The sequence below is a fragment of the Cervus canadensis genome, chromosome 9, assembly GCF_019320065.1.
Source record: "Cervus canadensis isolate Bull #8, Minnesota chromosome 9, ASM1932006v1, whole genome shotgun sequence".
NCBI classification, from domain to species: Eukaryota; Metazoa; Chordata; class Mammalia; order Artiodactyla; family Cervidae; genus Cervus; species Cervus canadensis.
Genome location: NC_057394.1, coordinates 7640581 through 7662362, shown reverse-complemented (window position 1 = coordinate 7662362; position 21782 = coordinate 7640581). Strand labels below are relative to the sequence as shown.

Below are 21782 nucleotides of genomic sequence, written 5' to 3'. Positions count from 1 at the left end.
TTTTATGTACACCTGAAACTAAAATAACATTGAAAATTAACTTTGAAAGAAAATCAAAGCAAACAAACAAACCGAAAACCCATTGCTGGGACCCACCGTCAGAGTTCCTGATTGGCAGGTTTGGGGCGGGGCTAGGAATATGCATTTCTAATCCGTTTCCGGGTGATCCTGATGCTGCTGGGTCAGGGACCACACTTTGAGAACCATTTCTTGGCACAGATCTTAGTAGTAAGAAGGCTGTGTTTTCAAGGCTATATTTGGGGGGGAAAGAAAAAACTGAGCTATGGCCTGTGGAGCAAGGGAAGTAATTGAGAAAATTGGATCTCAAGGTGAGAAGCTGGGAGACTTGGACCTGGGTATGGACAGACAGAGGATTGGAAGGACTGGCTGAGGTTAGAACATTCTGACTTCAGGTGAAGTCACCAGCAGGCTGGGGGTGTGAGCCAGGGCAGAGGTAGGGGGGGCTACTTCCCAAGCAGTTTTCAGGTGATGGCGTGACTGATGGACCCCAGGAGTCACATGAATCAACTCTGCCTACTTAGAAACTCGAGGCTGATGTCCACAGTCCTGCCTGCTCTTTAGTATCACCTGGAGAACTTTAAAAACTACCTGTGCCCAGGCCACTGAAAAGCAATTAAATCCACTCCCAAGGCTGCCATGTGGGCAGTGGAAGGTTTCAAAAGCAAATCGATTTGGCAGCAAAGATGTGGCTCAGATGGTAAAGAATCTGCCTGCAATGCAGGACATGCGTGTTCCATTCCTAGGTCGGGAAGGTCCCTGGAGGGAGAAATAGCCACCAATGCTAGTGTTCTTTTCTGGAACGTTCCATGAATAGAGAAGCCTGGTGGGCTACAGTCCATGGGGTCACTAAGAGTCAGACAGGACTGAGCAACTATCACTTTCTTTATGGCTGTGCCCCGCCTCAGAGATGCTGGTTTAATTGATCTGGGGGAGGGGGAGCATTTTGAGAACTCTCCGGTGTTTGTAGCTTTGAGAGCCTCATTGGTGACTCTGATGCTCACTTTGGCTAAAGGACAGCAGTGTGCAGTAGACTCTATGAGGCTGAGGGTTCGGGCCTCTGCTATCTGTATGCTCAGTGTCTGGTGCTGCATGTGGCTCAGACGCCCTCAGTAAACACGTGGTGAGTGTATTCATTAATGGTTTGTGTAGTATTAAGCCCTTGGGGGGCAGGAACACTGATAAAAAAAATCTCAGGACCCGCCTCTCTTTCTCTTTTTGTCAACATGGCTCTTGGCACATCTCCCTTATGAGTGGCCCGTATTTTGATGAGAAGCAAGAAAATGAGATGCTCTGGGCATAGGTGGGATTTGCAGTTCTTTTTTTCATTTAGCCCGGGGTTTAAATCTGCAGCCTGAGGGCCAAATCTGGCCCGTTGCTTTTTTTTTTTTTTAATCAAAAGAATGTTATTTATTTTGGATGTGCTGGGTCTTCTTGCTGTGCAGACTTTTCTCTATTTGCAATGGGCGGGGTTGGGGGGTATGCTGCTTTTCGTTGTGGTATGCCAGCTTCCCCTTGGAGTGGCTTTTCTTGTTGCAGAGCACGGGCTCCAGGGCAGGCAGGCTCCAGCAGTTGTGGCTCCTGGGCTCCAGAGAGCAGGCTCAGCCGCTGTGTCTCCCCGGCTTGGTTACCCTGCCACGTGTGGGATCTTCCCCGAGCAGGGATCGCACCTGGGTCTCCTGCGCTGGCAGACAGGTTCTTTACCACTGAGGCGCAAGGGAAGCCCTGGCTCACTGCTTACTTTTGGACAGCTTGCACGCTTGGAACAGATTTTACATTTTTAAGTGACTGGAAAAAAAAGCAAGAGAGAGATAATATTGCATATGAAAGTCAAACATCAGTGTCAGTTGGTTTCATTGGAACAATCGTGTCCGTTCATTGTCACGTTGTTGATGGAGATTTTTGTGTGACAGCAGAGTACCGGCTGCAGAGACCACGGGGCCTTGCAAGACTGACAAGGCTTACTCTAAGGCTCTTCTGGTAAAGGTCTGCTAATCCTTCATGGAAAGCCTTAGCCCTCCCTGGAAACACACTGGTTATGATGGAACATCGGCCAGCTTGCCGTCTCTAGGTCTTCTATGATGCTTCCCAGTAGAGTTCTTTTTCAAGCAGAAAAGGACAAGAGGATTGTATTATTCATTTGGGTCCCAGTGGACCTCTTTGCCAAGCGTATAGCATCGCTTTTTTTAAATTGAGGAAGATTAAAATCTATGGACCAAAGACAACATGTGGTCATGAACGCATGGTCCCTGGGGCATCCTGAGTTTATCTAAAGCTGCTGAAGATGTCTGTGAGCGTGTGATGCTCTTTAATCTGGAAAGACAGCCACTCCGGTTGTCATTTAGGGACAGGCGGCCATCTTTCCTTTTTTCCTTCTCCCAGCCATGCTCGCTCGCTCTCTTGCGTGTGGACAGTGAAAGAGAGAGGTGACTGTGGTTTTCAAGCTGTGGGTGGACACTTCCCAGGGCGTCTGTCTCAACACCTCAAAGAACTGGAAAGTGACGGGCCTTTGTCTCCAGAGCAGTTCAAGGCCACAAGAGGCTACATCAAATCAACCTCAATTTTGGAGACTCTTTCAGGCACTTTAGAAGTGCTTCGGACTTCTCTTGCCTCCTCTAACATTGCTTTTGAATATTTCAGCTCTTTAAACAAAGAAACACAAAAAGAGCAATGAAATGTCTGGGAATTCTCTGGAGGTTCAGTGGTTAGGACCCAGGGCTCTCACTGCCAAGACCCATTTCTTCCCTGTCAGGGAACTAAGATCCCACAAGCCACTCGGTGGGGCCAAATAAGTAAAAAGCAATGGAATATTCCGGCTCCTCGTAATTACCTGTTTCGCCTTTATTTCCATCCCCTTATAAGCTAAACTTCACCCTGTCTTTAGAATTTCTCCTGAATTTCTTGCAGGTTCTAAGAGCTACATAAAGACTTGAGTGTCAGAAGACACTAGAGGGCATAGACAGGGCTGCTCATGGCTGAGGCTGGTAGGGAGGCGGGATCTCTACTGGACACACCTGTAAAATTGGACATTGCTGGCGCTTTCACCTCTGGGGCTAACCAGTGACCAGGATCGCCTTGCTTCCCTGGTGGCTCAGTGGGTAAAGAATCCACCTGCCAACCAGGAGACATAGATTTGATCCCTGGGTCAGGAAGATCCATTGGAGGAAGAAATGGCAACCCACTCCAGTATTCTTGCCTGGGAAATCCCACGGACAGAGGAGCCTGGTGGGCTACAGTCCATGTGGTTGCAAAGAGTCAGACACGACTGAGCAACTAAACCACCTCCACCACCAAGATTGCCTTAACATTCTCCTTAGCTTACTTCCTCCTGGCTACAGTCTCCTGACCTCCCTTTTCTCACAGCGTTTCCTTGAGAACTTTGCAGTTGTTCATTCTGTCTTGTCCCTTTGGGATGTAAATCTTCTACAACCCAGCAATGTCTTTCGGAAGGACTGGGAGCCATCCCTTTGGAATACAATTATTAAGTAGGCCAGTGCCCCATCTACTGGTCTCTGTGGGCGGGTGTGAGCCTAAGTTCCATTAGCAACAAGCGGCCAGCACAGATGCTTCATCACATTAGCCAAACGCCTCAATAACGTTCTTCAGTAATTTTCCACCAGCTTACTCCTGTGCTTAAAACATCCCTTGTGTTTCAATGGAACTAAGCTTGATCTCTCCCACCTATTTCAATAGTCTTGATCTCTCTGTTGCAAAATCTTGTCCATGCAGTTTTCCTTTGACACTAGTTACCTTTACTGTAAATTGTTATTTTTGTTGTTGTTGAGTCGCTTAGCCCTGTCCAATTCTTTGCCATCCCATGGACTGCAGAACACCAGGCTCCTCTGTCCATGGGATTCTCCAGGCAAGAATACTGGAGTGGGTTGCCATTTCCTTCTCCAGAGGATCTTCCCGACCCAAGGGTCGAACCTGAGTCTTCTCCGTTGGCAGGCGGATTCTTTAACCACTGACCTACCTGGGAAGCCCTGTGGTGAGTTGAATGGTCCCCGTCAAAGGAATGGTACTTATGAATGTGACCATATTTGGAACTAAGTCAGTGTAGACATCGTGAAAATATGAGTGAAGATGGAATCATCCTGGAGTGCAGGGGGCCCTGGATCCAGTGTGGCTGGTGTCCTAATAAGATGCAGAGATAAACGCAGAGGAGAGAAGGCCCTGTGGAGAAGAGACAGAGACAAGAAGGATGTGGCTACAAGCCAAGGAACATCCAGGATGGCTGGCAAACCTCGGAAGACAGGAGAGAAGCACGGAAGAGCTTCTCCATCAGAGACTCTGATAGGGACCAACACAATACCTTTTATTTTTCCCAACAAAAGTTTTCACATATTTATTTCTGAGCCACAAGAACACTATGAGGAAACACCAAGAGCCAAACATCCCATTTCTCCCATGAGTTGTTCAGACAGCAGTGATGCTCTGTGATTCCATTAAGACGCAAGGGACCTTGACGCAGCAAAAATGTGTGCTGCTTTGTATACGAGGCTCCTGATAGATCTAGTTTGGTTCTCCAGTGTCTTCTCCTGGAGTTGTTGTTCAGTTGCAAAGTCGTGTTCGACTCTTTGTGACCCCAGAGACTGCATGCAGCGCACCAGGCTTCCCTGTCCTTCAGTATCTCCCAGAGCTTGTTCAAACTCATATCCATTGCATTGGTGATGCTACCCAACCATCTCATCCTTGGAATTGTACCTGATTTTATGACCAGTTTTCTTTCGAATACATTGGGAAATGGAACAACTCTGCTTTTGTTTCTTGTCCAGGAATCACTTAACTCTGAAAGCTTTGTGAGAAGACATGGTGAGGAGCAAATTTAGCTGTGCAGAGGCTAGCAGAGAAGAGAAAAGAGGGGTGGCCAGCACCTTGACTTCAGATCTCTCGCCTCCAGGATTGTGAGAGAATACATTTCTGTTGCTTTAGGCCACCTAGCTCGTGGTACTGCGTTACAGCCATCCTGGGAGACTGATGCACCTAGAACATAGAGACTCTTCACCAGCCGGTTTGGACCCCCAACACTTTCCATCAGCGCCTGGTGCTCACGTCCTAACTTCCACACTACGGTCTCTCCCATTTCCACTGTCTTTCCCATTTAGATACGTCTGCCTGGAGGACCTCACCCCCAACCCCTGGCCCCCCTCCCCATGGCTGTTTGGCAAAGTCCTATTAGTTCTTGATGACACAGCATAAAGAGAGCCCCCTCTGGGGGCCCCGTCGATCTATGGGGCAGTTTGCTGCCCTGTCGTCTGAGCTGACGTGTGACATGGTCACGCATCGATGCACCTCCCCTTGTATCAAAATTGACTGGTGGTTGTGACTCTCTTCCCCCAGATTTTGCGGGCCTTGTCTCCTTTATTGTTAGGGAAAAAGTTTTTAAAATTATTTTTAAGGGAAAGCCCCTGCCCTCTCAGACTTTCTGGTAGAACAGTGGTAAAGAATTCACTTGCCAATGCCAGAGATATAGGAGATTTGGGTTTGATCCCTGGGTGGGGAAGATCCCCTGGAGAAGGAAATGGCAACCCAGTCCAGTATTCTTGGCTGGGAAATCCCAGGGACAGAGGGGCCTTGACCGACCATGGAGTCGCAAGAGTTGGACACGACTGAGGGCTTGAGCCCATGCACACAAGCCCTTCCCTCTCAGAAAACACTGCTGGGTGGATGCAGCTAGGTGAGGAGGGGGCCACAGAGAAGTATCTTCTTTTTCTCCTCTACGTGGGATGGAGAGGCCAGTGTGCCTCTTACATCAGGTCTGGAGGGGAGAATCATCAGGTATCACTTCTTAAATACCAAGTCAGCATGAAAGAGGACTAACCATCTAAGAAAAGCAAGCCCCATAAATCAAAGTGGAGCACCATCCATTCCCACGCACACGTCCACTGCTCTTGCCTCTTGTTTGCTAAAGGACCACGCGGTGATATAGACCTGCTTGGTAGATTTCGAATTTTTATTGGAAAGGCTAAAAGGAACTAGAAGAAAATGAGGTTTGTTTGTTCTGGTGGCTGTTTGTTTAATTTGTTTTTAGTGAGCCGAGGAAATGATCCTTGAACGGAGCTGGTCCTTTTCCCCAGGTTTCCAGCCTTGGGGAGGCCTTATCTCTCCTCTCCACTGTCTCCAGGCCTCAGATCTTTGTTTCCTTTTCTGGGATTGAAGAGGAATGAATGACATAAGTCTTTTTTTCTTAACTGCATTTTATCAGGCTTCCCAGGTGGGCTCAGTGGGAAAAGAATCTGCCTGCAATACAGGAGACGCAGGAGATGTGAGTTCGATCCCTGGGTTGGGAAGATCCCCTGGAGAAGGGCATGGCAACCCACTCCAGTATTCTCGCCTGGAGAATCCCATGGACAGAGGAGCCTGGCGGGCTTCAGTCCGTGAGGTCATGACTGAAGCCACTCAGCCTGCAGCATGCACATTACTGGAGTGTAGCTGACTTGCAATGCTGTGTAAATTTCAGGGTACAGCAAAGTGAATCCGTTATGCATATTCACGTCTCCACTCTTTTTCAGATTCTTTTCCCATATGGGCCATTACGGAGTACTGAATAGAGCTCCCTCTGCTAGACAACAGCCTGTATTAGTTACCTATTTTATGTATAGTAGAGTGTATGTGCCAATCCCAGTCTCCAGTTTATCCCTCCGTCCTTCCCCATGGGTGACCATAACTTTGTTTTCTACGTCTGTGACTCTCTTCCTGTTTTGTAAATAAGTTCATTTCTACCATTTTTATTTTTAGACTCCCCATGGAAGCGTAACTCCTTTTGTGGACGATACAAGGCCTCTCTGCTCTTAGAGCATCTCCTCTCAGCTCTCACCCATCCCCGCTCCCCTGGCCTTCCAGAGAACTCTGATGCCTCTGACGGGGAGGCGGTGCTTATAGGCCTGTGGGATGAGAAGCCCCAGGGACCTCTCCTGATCTTGACCCCCTGTGCTTCTTCCTGCCCGTCTCCTCGGAACATCCCCTTCCTTGAGGCTGATGCGCTGTCCCCACCCTAGACAACCACACGTTGGTCACCCAGAGCTCCCCTCCTCACACCTCAGGGACAGGCAGGACCATGATAAGTGGGAGAAAGACGGACACACGCAGAGCAAGGCCTCTTGAAGGTGTGGAGGACAACAGATGATGTTATTCACATGAATTTTGTTGTTCCTGAGGCCGGAACATCTCCAATCACTTCCTTTTCTGCTTTGTCCAGAACCACATGGGTTGTATTCACTGGCATCTGAAGGGTCCAGCCTTCAACGGGGCCATGGGGACCACTGTTCTGTGCCTGGGTCTCTTATGTTCCAGCAGAACTTGCCTCTGTGGCCTCAAGAGACGAGGCAGCTGCAGAAATCCCCTGACAGATTTTTCACTGGGGTTGCTATTAATACGTAGATCATCCTGGGGTTTCATTTCAGGTTTTCTTCCTCTGGGGTGACATGCACCCAATACATCATGTCGATATATCCTTTTATTTATACCTTAATATACCATCAGTCGAGTGATGAGATCATTTGGAATTTAATAGAACTTTCCCCAGTGAATCAGCTGAGATAGATCGCAGTGAAATCTCAGAGCCGGGAGAAGGGAGAGGGAGGGTGCTCGAACACTCCTGAGTCAGCACAAAATAGCAATTTTCTGCGTCCTCATCACAGATACTCGAGAATAATTACTGACAGCCTGTGGAGAATTCATCGGCCTCGGCTCACCAATAATAAGTCATACGATCACGGTAACCGTGTGAATGAAGTTAGAAATTCCAAGAATACTGATGATGTCTCGTTAGTTTTCTACCCCCAGAAAAGCCAATCTGCATAATTGATGCTGTAGGTAGGAAAACATTTTTTTTTTTTTTTTTTTTTAGTATTAGATTCTAGATGAAAGAGTCTTTAATAAATGAGACGTGCAGGATCGCCAGAAACAAATGGTGACCACAGGGGACAGCAATTACAGCATTTGTAATTCTCGGGCAGGTGAAAAAGTAAAAAATGCTGGTATTTATTTCCTAAACCTCAGCATACCATGTTTCAAAGAGAACCCTCAACTGACTAGAAGAGATGGACCGGGCAAGTTCAATGTTTAGCCAGAGAGCTTATTAATGAGTTCGTGCAGGGAGCTTGTAGACAGGCTGCCCAGAGTGACTGGCCTGAAAGCATGGTGGTCTGGCTGCCAACACCCTGATTTTTCCATTTGGCTGAAATGCGGGCTCTGTAACTCATGGTTTTGAAAGTACATTAGAGTTTTGTTTTTTTTTTGGTGACTACTAATTAAGGAGCTGAATTTTTTTGCGGGGTGATATTTTGCTGCTTTCTTTAACAGGTTCATTAAAGTCTATTCTGGGTGTTAATATTCTTTATAACAGACACCAAAAGCAAATGAAATGCATCTGTTCGGAGGAGTAGATGATTGCTAAGTGAAATCACTTTGCCGTGCTTCCATATAGGGCTGTATTTAAAATATATCTTTGAAGGATTTTTTTTTTTTAATGGGGACCATTTTTAAGGTCTTTATTGAATCTGTTACAATATTGCCTCTGTTTTGTGTTTTTGGCCATGAAGCATGTGGGATCTTAGTTCCCTGACTAGGAATCGAACCCACACCCCCTGCAATAGAAGGTGAAGTCTTAACTGCTTGGACCACCCAGGGAAGTCCCCACACAGAGCTTTGATATGTAGTTAGTCCTTCCGTAGTTAGCTCTCTTCGCACTCAGATGTCATAGCTGGGGGCTCCTTGGTTTCTCTGTATGAAGGTTCGCCTGGATCAGAGGTGCTGATTTTGACCCCTGTGCGGGCATCTTCCACTTGTACCTTTCCCCCTTCTCTTCTTAGCCTTGTGGCTGACTTGTATGACATACACCAATGGCACCTCCAGTGTCTTGTTCTGCGTGGTTTGTCCAATGGGCAGCCCCAGGGAGAGATCAGAGAGCAGAGGAGAAGTGGGTGTGGTTGGGGTCTTGAGTCCCCAGAACTCTCCCTGCAGGGCAACCTCAGTCAGAGGTCATGGCTCCACCAAGGCGGGTCTCTCTCTGTAAGTCTTGCCTTCCAGGGTCTGGTCTGTATTCTCTGGTCAGATCCCTTCGCCCTTGGGGGTGGTGACAGGGCCTTAGGTCGTGCCTGTCTCGGGATTCCACACTCGTGTGAATTCCCAGTGCCCTGCCTCTCTGTCTGTAAGAGCTCTTTGAATGAACCCTCCTGGAAGAGTTCAATAAACCCTCCTCCCAGGGTCAGTGTACCATTTGTTTCCTTCTGGGATTCCCACTGATTCAGGTTTTAAACTAAAGATGCTTGGTTTGGATTTGCTTTGTCCTGTTACCCTTCATTTTTTTTTTTTTTCTTTTTTTCCTCCTTGCTCACTGATCATTCATCATTCTCTGAACTTGACCCTTTCTTATTTTTCTGACTTCACCTTTACTCCTTTTTTTCCATGTAAGTTACCGCCCACATGTCAATGTTCTCGCATTGACGTTTCTGGAAAACTTTGGGATGTCCCCACTTAAGGTGACATGGACTCCAATGCTCCCATGTGCTGCTGTCAACAACCCTGCTTCTCTGGTTATGAGTCTCATGTCCTGGCTGATGTGGGTGTCCAGGTTCATAGGATTTTTCCTTCATTCTCAACCTATCTCCATCTTCAGATTCTGTCCTCCACCCCCACTTTTAAGAGTTCAGTGTCGTAGATCCGACATTTCTTCTCCGTGTCCTGTAATGTAAAACAGCAGCAACAGAACCTAGAACACAGGGTGTTTTCTAGGTTCACAAATTTTTATCACCTTTGGGGTTGGTATTTCTTGATTTTTTCACTCTCACATGCATCCATTATCACTGACTAAATCCCCCCATATCAGCAATACTCAGAATAGAAGAAGAAGCCCTAACATCAGACGCAAAGTTGCCGGTGGATCAACAGGAGGAGTGGACAACCCCCCTGGTAGCACATTTAGTAACCTTACTTGCCTAGAAATGTTTGCTAATAGCATCTGAATATCCATTCTGATATCCATTCTGAAGCTCCAATACTTTGGCCAACTGATGCAAAGAGCTGACTCATTGGAAAAAGACGCTGATCCTGGGAAACATTGAAGGCTGCAGGAGAAGGGGACGACAGAGGATGAGATGGTTGGATGGCATCACCGACTTAGTGGACATGAGTCTGAGCAAACTCGGAGATGGTGAAGGACAGAGAAACCTGGTGTGCTGAAGTCCATGGGGTCGCAAAGAGTTGGACACGACTGAGCGACTCAGCATCCATCACTTATAAGAATCACTTATAGTTCAAACTACAAAGAGTAGGTCACAATGTTTCCATTTTCATTTCCTCTTCTCTTCTCAAAACATTAGCCTCAAAGATGAGTCATAGAGATGGAACGCATCACTAGGGCCAGTTAGGGTCCAGGACACAATGTGGAGAGAAGGAGGAGGAGGAGTGCAGGAAGATCAACCTACAACCAGGATACAGGGCTGGGTTTTGAGGTGAGCTGTCTGGATTTCAGTTCTGGTGGTTGCTACTTCATAATTCTGTGAACTTGGGCAAGTCACATAAATCCTCTGAGCCTTTGTTTCCTTTGCTAAAAAATGAAGCCAATATCCACTTCAGAGAGGTTGCTGGAAGGATTAAAAACAAGATGGAGCCTATGGAAGCTCCCGGGAAAGTTCAATGCAGGACTCACGGCTGGCATACTATGCTTTCTGCATAATTCTTCTCTTTCCCCTCTCGGCGATGTAACATTCTAGGTGAGCTTGATCAAGGTAGCCATGGAGAGCTGGCTGCCTCCTGGCCTTTTGATTTGTAATCATAAACCTTCATTATGTTTTCGTATAAACTTGTTCTGCTTGAACACTTTACCGGGGCCTTTGTTTCTGCTTAATTGTTTTATTTTTCCTGACACTTTGGCTTGATTCGGAGAGAGGCACTGCTTTATTTATCTCATTCTTTAATTAAGTTGCCCTACAGTGTGGTGCGAGCCAGTCCCTCGGGTGCTGGAGAAGAGAAGCTAATCACCAGCCCAGAGCCCATGGCAGAAGCTGCTTTGGGTCTGAGACGGGTTGTGTTGCCCATGAGGATGCTTTGTGTCCAAATCAGCTGGCACTTGGAGCGTGCGCTTTGGATGGGCCATGCATGGGGTGTGTTTTTCAGGCTGGTGGGATTGGAGCTTGGATTTTATTGCTCTTTCTTTTTAAAATTTTTGTTTATTTTTTTTTAAATTCTTTTATTCAGAGGGTAATTGCTTTACAATGTTGTGCTGGTTTCTGCCATACTACAACGCTAATCGGCCATAATTATGTGTGTGTATGTATGTATCCCCTCCTTCTTCTGCCTCCCTCCCCGCTCCCATCCCACCCTCTCGGTCATCACAGAGCGCCAGGCTGGGCTTCCTGGGCTACGCAGCAGCTTCCCACTTGCTGGCTGTTTTACACACAATAGTGTATATATGTCAACGCTACTTTTTCAATTTGTCCTACCTTCTTTCGTTTTAACCAGGGTCCCGCTTCCATCTTTTGCACTTTCTACCTGAAGGCCATACTTTCCATTAAAATGGGCGCTTTATATATTATTTAGGACTTCAGTCTTTTCAAAGAGCTTTTACATCCATCTTCTTTTGCCTCCTGAAAATCCGCGGGATGTAGCTGTCAGCATCACTCTGTCTGGATGAAGACCTGGAGTGGGCACCTGGCTGGTCTGAGGCCAGCCGGCTGGAAACCAGTAGAGGCAGGTGAGAGCTCAGCTGTTCCAGAAACTGGGGGCGGAGGCCCTTCCTGCCCCACGGGGCGGGTAAACAGATGGGGAAGACTGTACTTCTGCTCTTGTTTCTTGGCCCTTGGCCTATGGATCTTACTCTTTCTTTGCCGAACAACTGATGTGTTGTCTCAGCTCTAAAAAGGTATCCATCATTTGCTCCTTGTCCCTCTGCTTAACTTTTGAACGTGAATCCCCTACGCGTGGGGCGGTTATCAGAGTCCTTGTGGTGTCTGCTGTTTACTTGGGCACCATTCTGTCAGTCAGCACCAACCAAGTGAGCCCTCTATGCCCTGGGTAGGCATGGAGGGAAATTAAAAGCAAAATTAAAAGGAAAAGGAGTTGATGAGGACATAGCACTTGCTCTCCAGGAGAGTGGAATCAAGTAGTGGCCTGGGGATGTCCTCAGTTTAGAACCTCAGTGCCTCTTTTTTTTAATATTGATTTATTTATTTTAATTGGAGGCTAATTACTGTACGATACTGTGGTGGCTTTTGCCAGACACTGACATGAATCAGCCACGGGTGGACATGTGTCCCCCATCCTGAACCCCCACCCCACCCCTACTCCACCCCTCAGGGTCATCCCAGTGCACCAGCTTTAGTGCCCTGTTTCATGCATCGAACCTGGACTGGTGATCTATTTCACATACGGTAAAAGACATGTTTCAAAGCTGTTTTCTCAAACCACCTCACCCTTGCCTTCTCTTGACTGCATCCTTGAAACAGTCTTCCTCTGCTTCTACATGCTCTGCGCAGATCCTTTCAAACTCTGTGCTGTGACATTCACAACCTTGCTCCCTGCCTTTTCAAACTTACCACATCACATGAGTTACACGCCAGCCACACTGGGATCCCCGCCATCTATTAAATATTTCCTTTTCTCAGACTCTTTCTCCACCTTGAACTCTTTTCCTCATATTTTCTTGTAAAAGCACATCCCTTTCTTCACTGCATTTTTTTCTACAATATGCTTCAGGGGCTCAGTATTTCCAGAGCTCAGACTCTCTGTAATATTGTATGTCAACTATATCTCTGATCAGTTATGTGGGTATATTTGTCATCATTCATTGGACAGGAAGGGACTTGGAGAAGGGAATGGGTCTATGTCACTTACTGTTTAGTACAGTAGTCTGCAAATAGTAGGTGTGCCAAATGTACTTTGTATATTCTCTGAACCCCACTGTAGCTTTTCTCTTCTTGGGCGTATAGGAAAACTACATTTTTAGCCTCCCTTGCAGTCAAGCTGGGGGTGCTGTGACTGGGTTCAGCTAGTGGGATGCAGGTAAAGCGCTGAAATCCACTCCCAGACTGGGCTACTGTTCACCTCATGCTGTTGTCCCTTCCTCTCTTGATTAAAATGTGGCTGATTTACAATGGCTGAAAACCCATCCATGTCCTTTCAAATACACTGTGTTCACGCCTGCAAATAATGTCAAATAACAATTAGCCAGCAATCTGTCTTGATCCTGGGACTTTAACTCAGGCTGAATCACATGGGTCTTGGGGTGTCGTCCCACCTGGGATGAGGGTGCCCTGGGCATCCTTTGTAACAATTCTGGTCTTGTTTCTATGTTCTTCCTTCCCTCTCAATGCCTGCGCTGTGCACTCCTGGATGTTGGATACGGTCTTGAGGTTCAGGTGCTGCCCTGTCTGCTGGGACCAGATGACAGATTTCGTCCCTGCTGTTGGACCCTCTCCACTCACCCTCTAATGTGGGTTTGTTCTAACTGGTGGCTATATTTTGGATAATTGCCATTCTTGGCTTGGCTTTGAACAATGAAGCCTGGGTCTACTTGGCTGGCAGTCTTCTGGGGCCAATTCTAAAGCCCATGACAGGATCAGAGAGCACTTAAATAATTAATCTACTAATTAAATAAGTGATGTGTTATTATGTGCATTGGAAAGGACAGTGCTTAGTCACTCAGTCATGCCAGTGGAATTCTCCAGGCCAGAATACTGGAGTGGGTAGCCTCTCCCTTCGCCAGGGGATCTTCCCAGCCCAGGGATCAAACCCAGGTCTCCCACATTGCAGTCTGGATTCTTTACCAGCTGAGCCACAGGGAAGCCTAAGAACACTGAAGTGGGTAGTCTATCCCTTCTCCAGTGGATCTTCCTGATGCAGGAATCAAACCGGGGTCTCCTGCATTGCAGGCAGATTCTTTACCAACTGAGCTATGAGGGAAGCCCTAATCAGGGAAGCTATCATTGGAAAGGATAGTGAAGTAGTGAAGTTGCTCAGTTGTGTCCAACTCTTCGAGACCCCGTGGACTGTAGCCTACAAGGCTCCTCCGTCTATGGGATTTTCCAGGCAAGAGTACTAGAGTGGGTTGCCATTTCCTTCTCCAGGGGATCTTCCCAACCCAGGGATGGAATCCGGGTCTCCTGCATTGTAGGCAGATGCTTTTACTGTCTGAGCCACCAGGGAAGTTCTTGGAAAGGATGGGAAGATACAATTCCTAATGTTAGGACACTAGGAGTGCAGTGACATGTATGAAAACTTATTATCCTTAAAGAATTTTCATGGACTTTAACTGATATCCAACCTTCTGAAGGATCCCTGTAACATGGGGAAGTGGAAACCCCTATTGGTTTTATGGACCTGCTTCCCTAACAGAGCATGTAAATGGGAGGATGGATATTAGAACCCAGGCCTTAGTGCAATGGCTCAGATGGTAAAGAATCTGCCTGCAATGCAAGAGACCTGGATTTGATCCCTGGGTCGTGAAGATCCCCTGGAGAATGGAACGGTGACCCATTCCAGTATTCTTGCCTGGAGAATCCCATGGACAGAGGAGACTGGGGGGCTACAGTCCATGGGGTTGCAAAAGAATCAGACATGACTGAGGGACTAACACTTTCACTTTCTTTCCTCCTCTTATTACAAACATCCTGCTTTCTCAAAAATATCACGCTGTCTTCGTGAGAAAGCAGTGTTTTGCAGTATCTGAACAATTCATCTGTTTCTTGTTGCTGCCTGCATGGTTGGAGAGTAGACACGTACATTTACAATGATAAGGCTAAAAAATTAATTTGGCAAAATCCAAATGTTATCTGGATAAAGGCTTCGTGATGTATGAAGTTGCTGGGGAAACCTGCTATGTCCAGCAGTTACACAGTGCAGGTTGTTAATGATGTCATGTTTTGTGTCTGTGGATTTTTATTTTCAGAAACCTCAGAGGAGGAGGGTGGAAATTTGAGGCTGCTGCCATAATTATAATAGTTGTTCTAGGAATGTTAATGTGCTTGTAGATATTTTTATTTTCACTCAGCAAGATAAAGCGGGAAGAGACTGACAGTTATTCAGCCCAATCTGGAGCCTGGCTTCTGTCCTTCCATCTATTGCGTTCTCATTTTTCACTTCCCTTTCCTCCCTTCTCCATCTCAACATCTGTTGTCCCTTCTTCTACTTGAAGTTATTTGTTAGCGTTGGCAAGTGTTTTCTAACTAATTCTGGCTGTCTTTTGACGGAGAGGGAGACTCTTTAATTATGTTCCTGATGGACAGTTGCTGCTTGATGAGAGGCGTGGGAATGTCCACGCTGCCACCAGCGATATTTCTAGACTGCAAAGAAAAATACCTGGTCTACAAAAAGATGCCTAGTCCTTGGGCTGTCTGCAGCCTCACATTAATTACAGAATGACCTGGGGACATGGAATGGTAGTTCTGTTTCAGCTTTTTTTCTTTTAAATGAGAAAATAATCACTTTTTGTGATGAGTAAAGGCTTTTTAATAGTTGCAGTAAAGATGTAGACTTCAGCTCTCATATTAACCAGTAGAGAGGATCTCTCTACCTGTCCCCAGGGTGTTTCTTTTTTTTTTCTTCTTTTTTTAAAAATGGAAATATAGCTAATTTACAGTGTTGTGTTAATTTCAAAGTGATTTAGTTATATATATATATATATTCTTTTTTAGAGTCTTTTCCATTATAGGCTATTATAAGATATTGAGTATAGTTCCCTGTGCTATACAGCCTGTTGTTTATATATTTTATACACAGTAGTGTGTATCTGTTAATCCCAACTCCTAATTTGTCTCACCCCTCTCCCTGTTCCCTTCCCCTTTTGGTAATCTTAAATTTGTTTCCTACATCTGGGAGTCTACTTCTGTTCCGTAAATAAGTTTATTTGTATCAATTTTTTGGATTCCACGTACAAGTGATATCATATGATGCTTGTCTCTCTGTCTGACTTATCTCACCATCCTCAAGTCTGAAGGAGAAGCTTAGATGTCTGATGTCTTCAAATACCCAATATTTTCAGCAAATCTAATAGTTGGGTTCACATCACCCTTTGCACTTCAGAGGAAGAATCTTCTACTCATTTAAAACTAGCTGAGTGGTTCTCAAACTAGAGGGTGCATAGGGAGGTCTGAGGAGCTCATGGAAAATGCAGATTCTCTATATTGTAATCAAAATCTGATTTTAACATTATATTATTAATACTTGTTTTATAAATAACATCAAAAGTACCTTGAATGTGAGGTGAAGTTCTCGGCTTTACTAGGTCTAAATCGAGGACTGTTTTGAAGTACTAATTTGACTTACTGTGAAAGGAGTTATCAGTTGGGTTGAAAATGGATCTATTTATATTGGCAGAGTCCATAATAGATGAGTCAAGCATTGGCTATTAGCCATGCATTGTATTGATTATCCTTTATCAATCAATTACATCCTCTGGTAGGTCTCTGCTAATCTCATCACTACACAGATTAGCTGGCCACATGTCAACCAGAGTTACTTGAGTTAAGTGTACCCTTAACTCAAAGAACCTAAATAACAAATGACCAAGACAGTTATTTTTTCCTACTCACCAGACTGAGAGAATTGAGTTTTATTAGACACACTAATATTTGTGAGGTTCTGTTGTGCTTTGTATGACAGGCATTTTCTCCCCCACAGATACAGGTGAGTAACTCTAAAACAGCAAAATAATTTCTTAAGCTATTTCATTAAGTAGGATAATGAAAAGCAAAGCGTCCCTCTTCTCCCACTTGTTACTTTCCCAGCATGTTTATTGTAGAGTAGATGGGGATTTCGAAGGTTAAACAGAGAACACAAGTTCTCTCTGGACAATTTATAATGTCAGGAAAAGCAGAGGAAGGGAAGATTACCAAATAGTATATAACAGCCTCCTAAGTTAAGACCCAAAATGCTGAAATGGAAAACACAGGCACTTTATTGTAAAATGGGCCATCATTTGTCCATAATGTTGATGAAGCTGACAAGTTTAGCAGGGGCTTTTCCATCCTTATGTATTTCTTCCGGCCCTATTTTGCCTCTCCAGAAGAGAAGAAGAGGAAAAAGATACATGCAGCTACATTAATCTCGGAAAAATCGTTTCAATGAAATTTTAACCTCTGCCATCTGCCGAGTGCAGATAAATACCTTGCTTTTGTGTTGGGTCTACATATTAAAATCCCCATCTTCTTTTTAATGAGCCCTGCATCTAAATTGCAGCCTTTGGATGATCACACTAATACACCAGACAGAAAGGAGGAAAAACACCACCGCAAAGAATTGATGATAATTGGACCTGGTCTGGGTGAGAAAAGGGCAATTAGCATTTCTCACTGCTTCCCTTCTTCTTACGTGAAGGGCATTTGGATGACCTTTACCATTTTGCCCAATGACATGGTGCCCCACTCTTGGGGAAAGCTCTCTAGTTGGTCCCCCTGTTAGAAAAGAATTTCAGCTGATCATGGTTTGCAGTTACAGTCACAGTGAATGTGCAGGCAGAATTCTGTTTCCTCTTGAGCAAAGAGGAGTCTTTATTTGTCCCATTGCCCCAAGCCTGGGTTTAAAGATTTGATACTGACTTTGCCAAAATGTCAAAATAATTTACTGATTGGTGGAAACTGCATTTTGGTGATTTCCTTGAAAGAAAGAATCATTAAAAAAAGGTCATTGTGCTTAAAGATTAGTTTTAAGGGGAGTACACAGACTTTTGGTAAGTGTGGTAGTCGCTAGTCATGTCCAACTCTTTGTGGCCCCATGGACTGTAGCCTGCCAGGCTCCTCTGTCCATGGGATTCTCCAGGCAAGAACACTGGAGTGGGTTGCCATTCCCTTCTCCAGAGGATCTTCCCAACCCAGCGATTGAACCCAGGTCTTCTGCATTATAGGCAGACTCTTTACCATCTGAGCTACAGGGATGCTGTTGTTAGTAAGAGTAGGTACCTAATATATACAGTGGAATATTACTCAGTCATTAAAAAGAATAAAATAATGCCATTTGAAGCAACATTGATGAACCTAGAGAGTGTCATATTGAGTGAAGTAAGTCAGACAGAGAAGGAGAACTATTGCATGACATCCCTTATATGTGGACTCTAGAAAGAAATGATACAAATGAGCTTACTTACAAAACAGAAAGAGACTCATAGACTTACAAACTGAACTTATGGTTGCTGAGGGGAGGGGATACTTAGGGTTTGGGATGGGCATGTGCACACTGCTGTATTTAAAATGGATCACCAACGAGGGCCTACTGTGGGGCACAGGGAACTCTGCTCAATGTTATGTGGCAGCCTGGAGGGGAGAGGGATTTGGGGAGCATGGATACATGTGTATGTACGGCTGAGTTCCTTTGCTGTTCACCGCAAACTATCACTACATTGTGAATCAGCTATAACCCTGTAGAAAATAAAAAGTTGAAAAAAAAAATGAGTAGGTGCCTAAAAGTTTCTCTACTGTGATTCTGGTGCCCCAAACCCATCGGAGAGGTGGAGTTGAACGTGGAAGTGGGGATGGAGCCTGAAGGATTTGCTTTTAGGCAGAAAAGAAAATCATTAATACTAGTTTTTAGATGTTGACCATCCTTCATTGTAGAAAGTGACAGCCTGATTTTGTCAAAAACTAACGATGATGGTTCCTATGATATAAAATATGATCATGGTTGTGCAGAGCGCATCACCCTACTCACCTGGGTTGTTCTGGCGGAAGTTCTCATTTAGTCCAAATTATCTGCTTTGGGAACAAGGATGCTTTACTCCGGGGGTAATTACCAGAGCGATCGGAGTACCATCTGTTTACCTTCTGTTCTGGGGATGACTCAAAGGAGATAGTTTCAGGAGAGACCTGGAGACAGAACATTTCAGGAGGGAGGAAATGAAGATAACTAAAAAGAAAGTAGTAATTAAGAGTTTAAAGAGAAAAAGCATATGGTATTGAGCATATAACGTACAAGCCAGCATCCTGGATAGACCCCTGGCCCAAGCGAGGTTTCCCCAGGAGCCAGAACTGAGAGAAATCCAAGGTTAAAACAGAGAGTGACCAGTTAGCCTGAAGGGGATCTCCAGAGAGGCCGGCAGAGAGGACCAGCAGATGGGATTCATTTGTGATGGAGCGGTGGAGAAGTAGCCGCGGGCTAGGTGCATCCGGTTAGAAGCTTGCTTTCCACGTTCTTAAAGCCAAACTTTAAAAGGAAAGCCTGAGTACCCTGGAGGATTTTCTTGCAGTCATCATTCATTTGAAAAATATCTTTAACACCTCCTAAGCAGGATGTCTTTCACTAGGCTCTTGGGCAGATATGCTGATGTATACATTATAGTTCCTTCCCTCAGGGATCCCAGGATGCAACAGGGAAGTTGGGAAATAAGATGTGTGCATTTCCAGATAACTACCATCCAGGGCACCTAAGTGCTGCATTAGGAGGCTAAAGGCTTGTTGGCGAGGTTCACAGAGGTGACAGTTCCCACTGGGGAACTGGAAGCGGCTTCACAGAGGGTGAGGGCTTTGAGCCCATGTGACTGGACGGCGAGGATTTTGCTCAGCAGAAACTTTGGGAACCTTAAGTAGAGTGGTTCAAGATTTTAATATTTATCTGATGAGACAATAATTATATACATTTTTTCACGCTTAAAATACATCTGAAATGGGATCCGCATTCTTGGGCGATTAAGCTGCATTTGAAGAGATGTGCACAATCAACCTTCAGTCGTTTGAGTTTTAACATATGTTAATCCTGCAGCTGTGACCCCAGAAATAGAATTGTAGGGAGAATAAATTTTTTTATATATTTAATTTCTTTTTAGCTTCGGGCAAACAAAAGGGGAATGGCTTCAAAGGCAAAAGCCATGGCTGATGTCAGATTTTCTCCCACTAAAAGCGAGGCTCGGGTCTCGTTTGGGGGAATCAGAGTTTCTTTGGTCAGCCTGGACCCTGTTCTCCACGTGAACTGGTCTCTGCCTCTTTCCTCTGGGTGTTGTGGTCGGGCCTGTATAATGGGGACATTTGCATTTATCATATTTCTACTGTCATAAAATAAAATCTTCCAGTAATTTTTGAAGGAGCCACCAGAGAACTGGTGCGAAGAATCCGCCTGTAATGCAGGAGACCTGGCTTCGATCCCTGGGTGGGGAAATGGTCAAATCCCCTGGAGAAGGAAATGGCAATCCACTCCAGTATTCTTGCCTGGGAAATCCCGTGGACAGAGGAGCCTGGTGGGCTGCAGTCCATGGGGTTGCTAAGAGTCGGACATGACTGAGCGACTAACACTTTCAATTTCAGCACTTTTTGAAACTGGGAAAAAGTCACATTGGGAGCCAAGATACTGTGTCATAAAGACAAGTTTTTTAGCTACCCTTTTTTTAAGAGAGTGAAAACATCAAAGTCACCACCCTAAGATGGTTGGACAGCATCACTGATTCAATGGGCATGAACTTGGGCAAACTCTGGAAGATCATGAGGGACAGGGAGGCCTGGTGTGCTGCAGTCCATGGGGTCCGAAGAGCTGGACACGACTTAGCAACTGAACAACAACAAATCCCTTTAAGTGTATTTTCTTTCCTCTCTTAATTTTGATTTCATGCAAGTGCCTTTCCCCTCTTCCACCCTGGCTGCCTTAGGTCTCCCCGCACTTCCTGCCTTGTCAGTCTTCAAGTCTGTCAGCAGCAGAAATGTGGACTTTCTGCAAAGCTGATGGGCTCAGTTGAGGTGTGAATTATGTTTAATTAAAACCTGTCACTTAGAAGTGCAAGAGCATTTAACCTTGGCTCATTCCACTTCAGCTCCTCGGAACCTCCCAGGGCTCCACTCCGCGGGGTGAGCCTGCTGCCCGTGGCCAGAGTGGGCCACCAGTGGTCCTTCAGCATCCATGGGCTGCCAGAGGGCACGCTCACAGTGCAGAATCAGCGTGACCAGTCTCAGCGCCTGTCCATCCTCTACTCTGCTCATATCCAGGTGTGTGTAAGAGCCCAGATGCGTGAGCTTCCCTGCATGGACACACCATGGTCCTGCAGGGCGGCCTGGCACACTCCATGGTCCCCTCACTGTGTGATGACTGAGGATAATTGTCGCGAGATCTCCCAGCTTTCCAGAATTTTCCACACCCATCCTGCCTTTCCAGCAGGACTGTCACCATCTGCATTCACCTAGATGCCTGAGAGTCAGTCTGGCCCAGCCATCTAGCGGGGGAGAATCCTTGGACATGCGGTGTCCAGTAGGATTTTAGAAAGCCCTGGGGAGAGGTTGCTGGGGCTAAACTGGGAAGGTCCAGCACTCAAGTGCTGTCTGAAGTCAGTGGCAGGCCAGCATGGCGAGCGTGAGCTGTGGATGAATGGAGGTGGCAAGCCAGCCGATCAGGTGGAAGGGCTTGAGGCTGGGAAGGCAGAGAGGAAATCAGGTGGAGCTGAGGTGATTGAGGGTTTTTTAAAATTAATTTACTTTTATTTTTTTAAATTAATTTACTTTTAATTGAAGGATAATTGCTTTACAATGTTCTGTTAGTTTCTGCCATGCATCAACACGAATCAGCCATAAGTATATATATATCCCCTCCCCCTTGAAGCTCCCTCCCTCCTCCCACCCCATAACGCCCCTCCAGGTTCTCACAGACCACCAGGCTGAGCTCCCTGCACTATCCGGCAACTTCCCACTAGTTAAGGATTTTACACGTGGTAATGTATATATTTCAATGTTACTCTGTCAATTCGTACGTTGAGGTGTTGATAGAGCAAATGTTGCCTTAGAATTAATGGGAGTGGGACTTCCCCAGGGGTATGGTGGTTAAGGCTTCCCCTTCCAATGAAGGGGGTGCAGCTTCAGTCC

General features: G+C 45.8%; 1 long non-coding RNA gene across 1 annotated transcript; it reads right to left on the bottom strand.

The window, feature by feature from the left end:
• Window positions 1-4213: 4213 nt before the first annotated feature.
• Window positions 4214-18295, bottom strand: LOC122447190. The gene is made up of 4 exons (XR_006271159.1): window positions 18160-18295; window positions 12463-12465; window positions 4471-4479; window positions 4214-4225 (listed from the first exon to the last, which is right to left on the bottom strand). It is a non-coding gene; the product is annotated as an uncharacterized LOC122447190 (long non-coding RNA).
• Between the last annotated feature and the right edge of the window lie 3487 nt (window positions 18296-21782).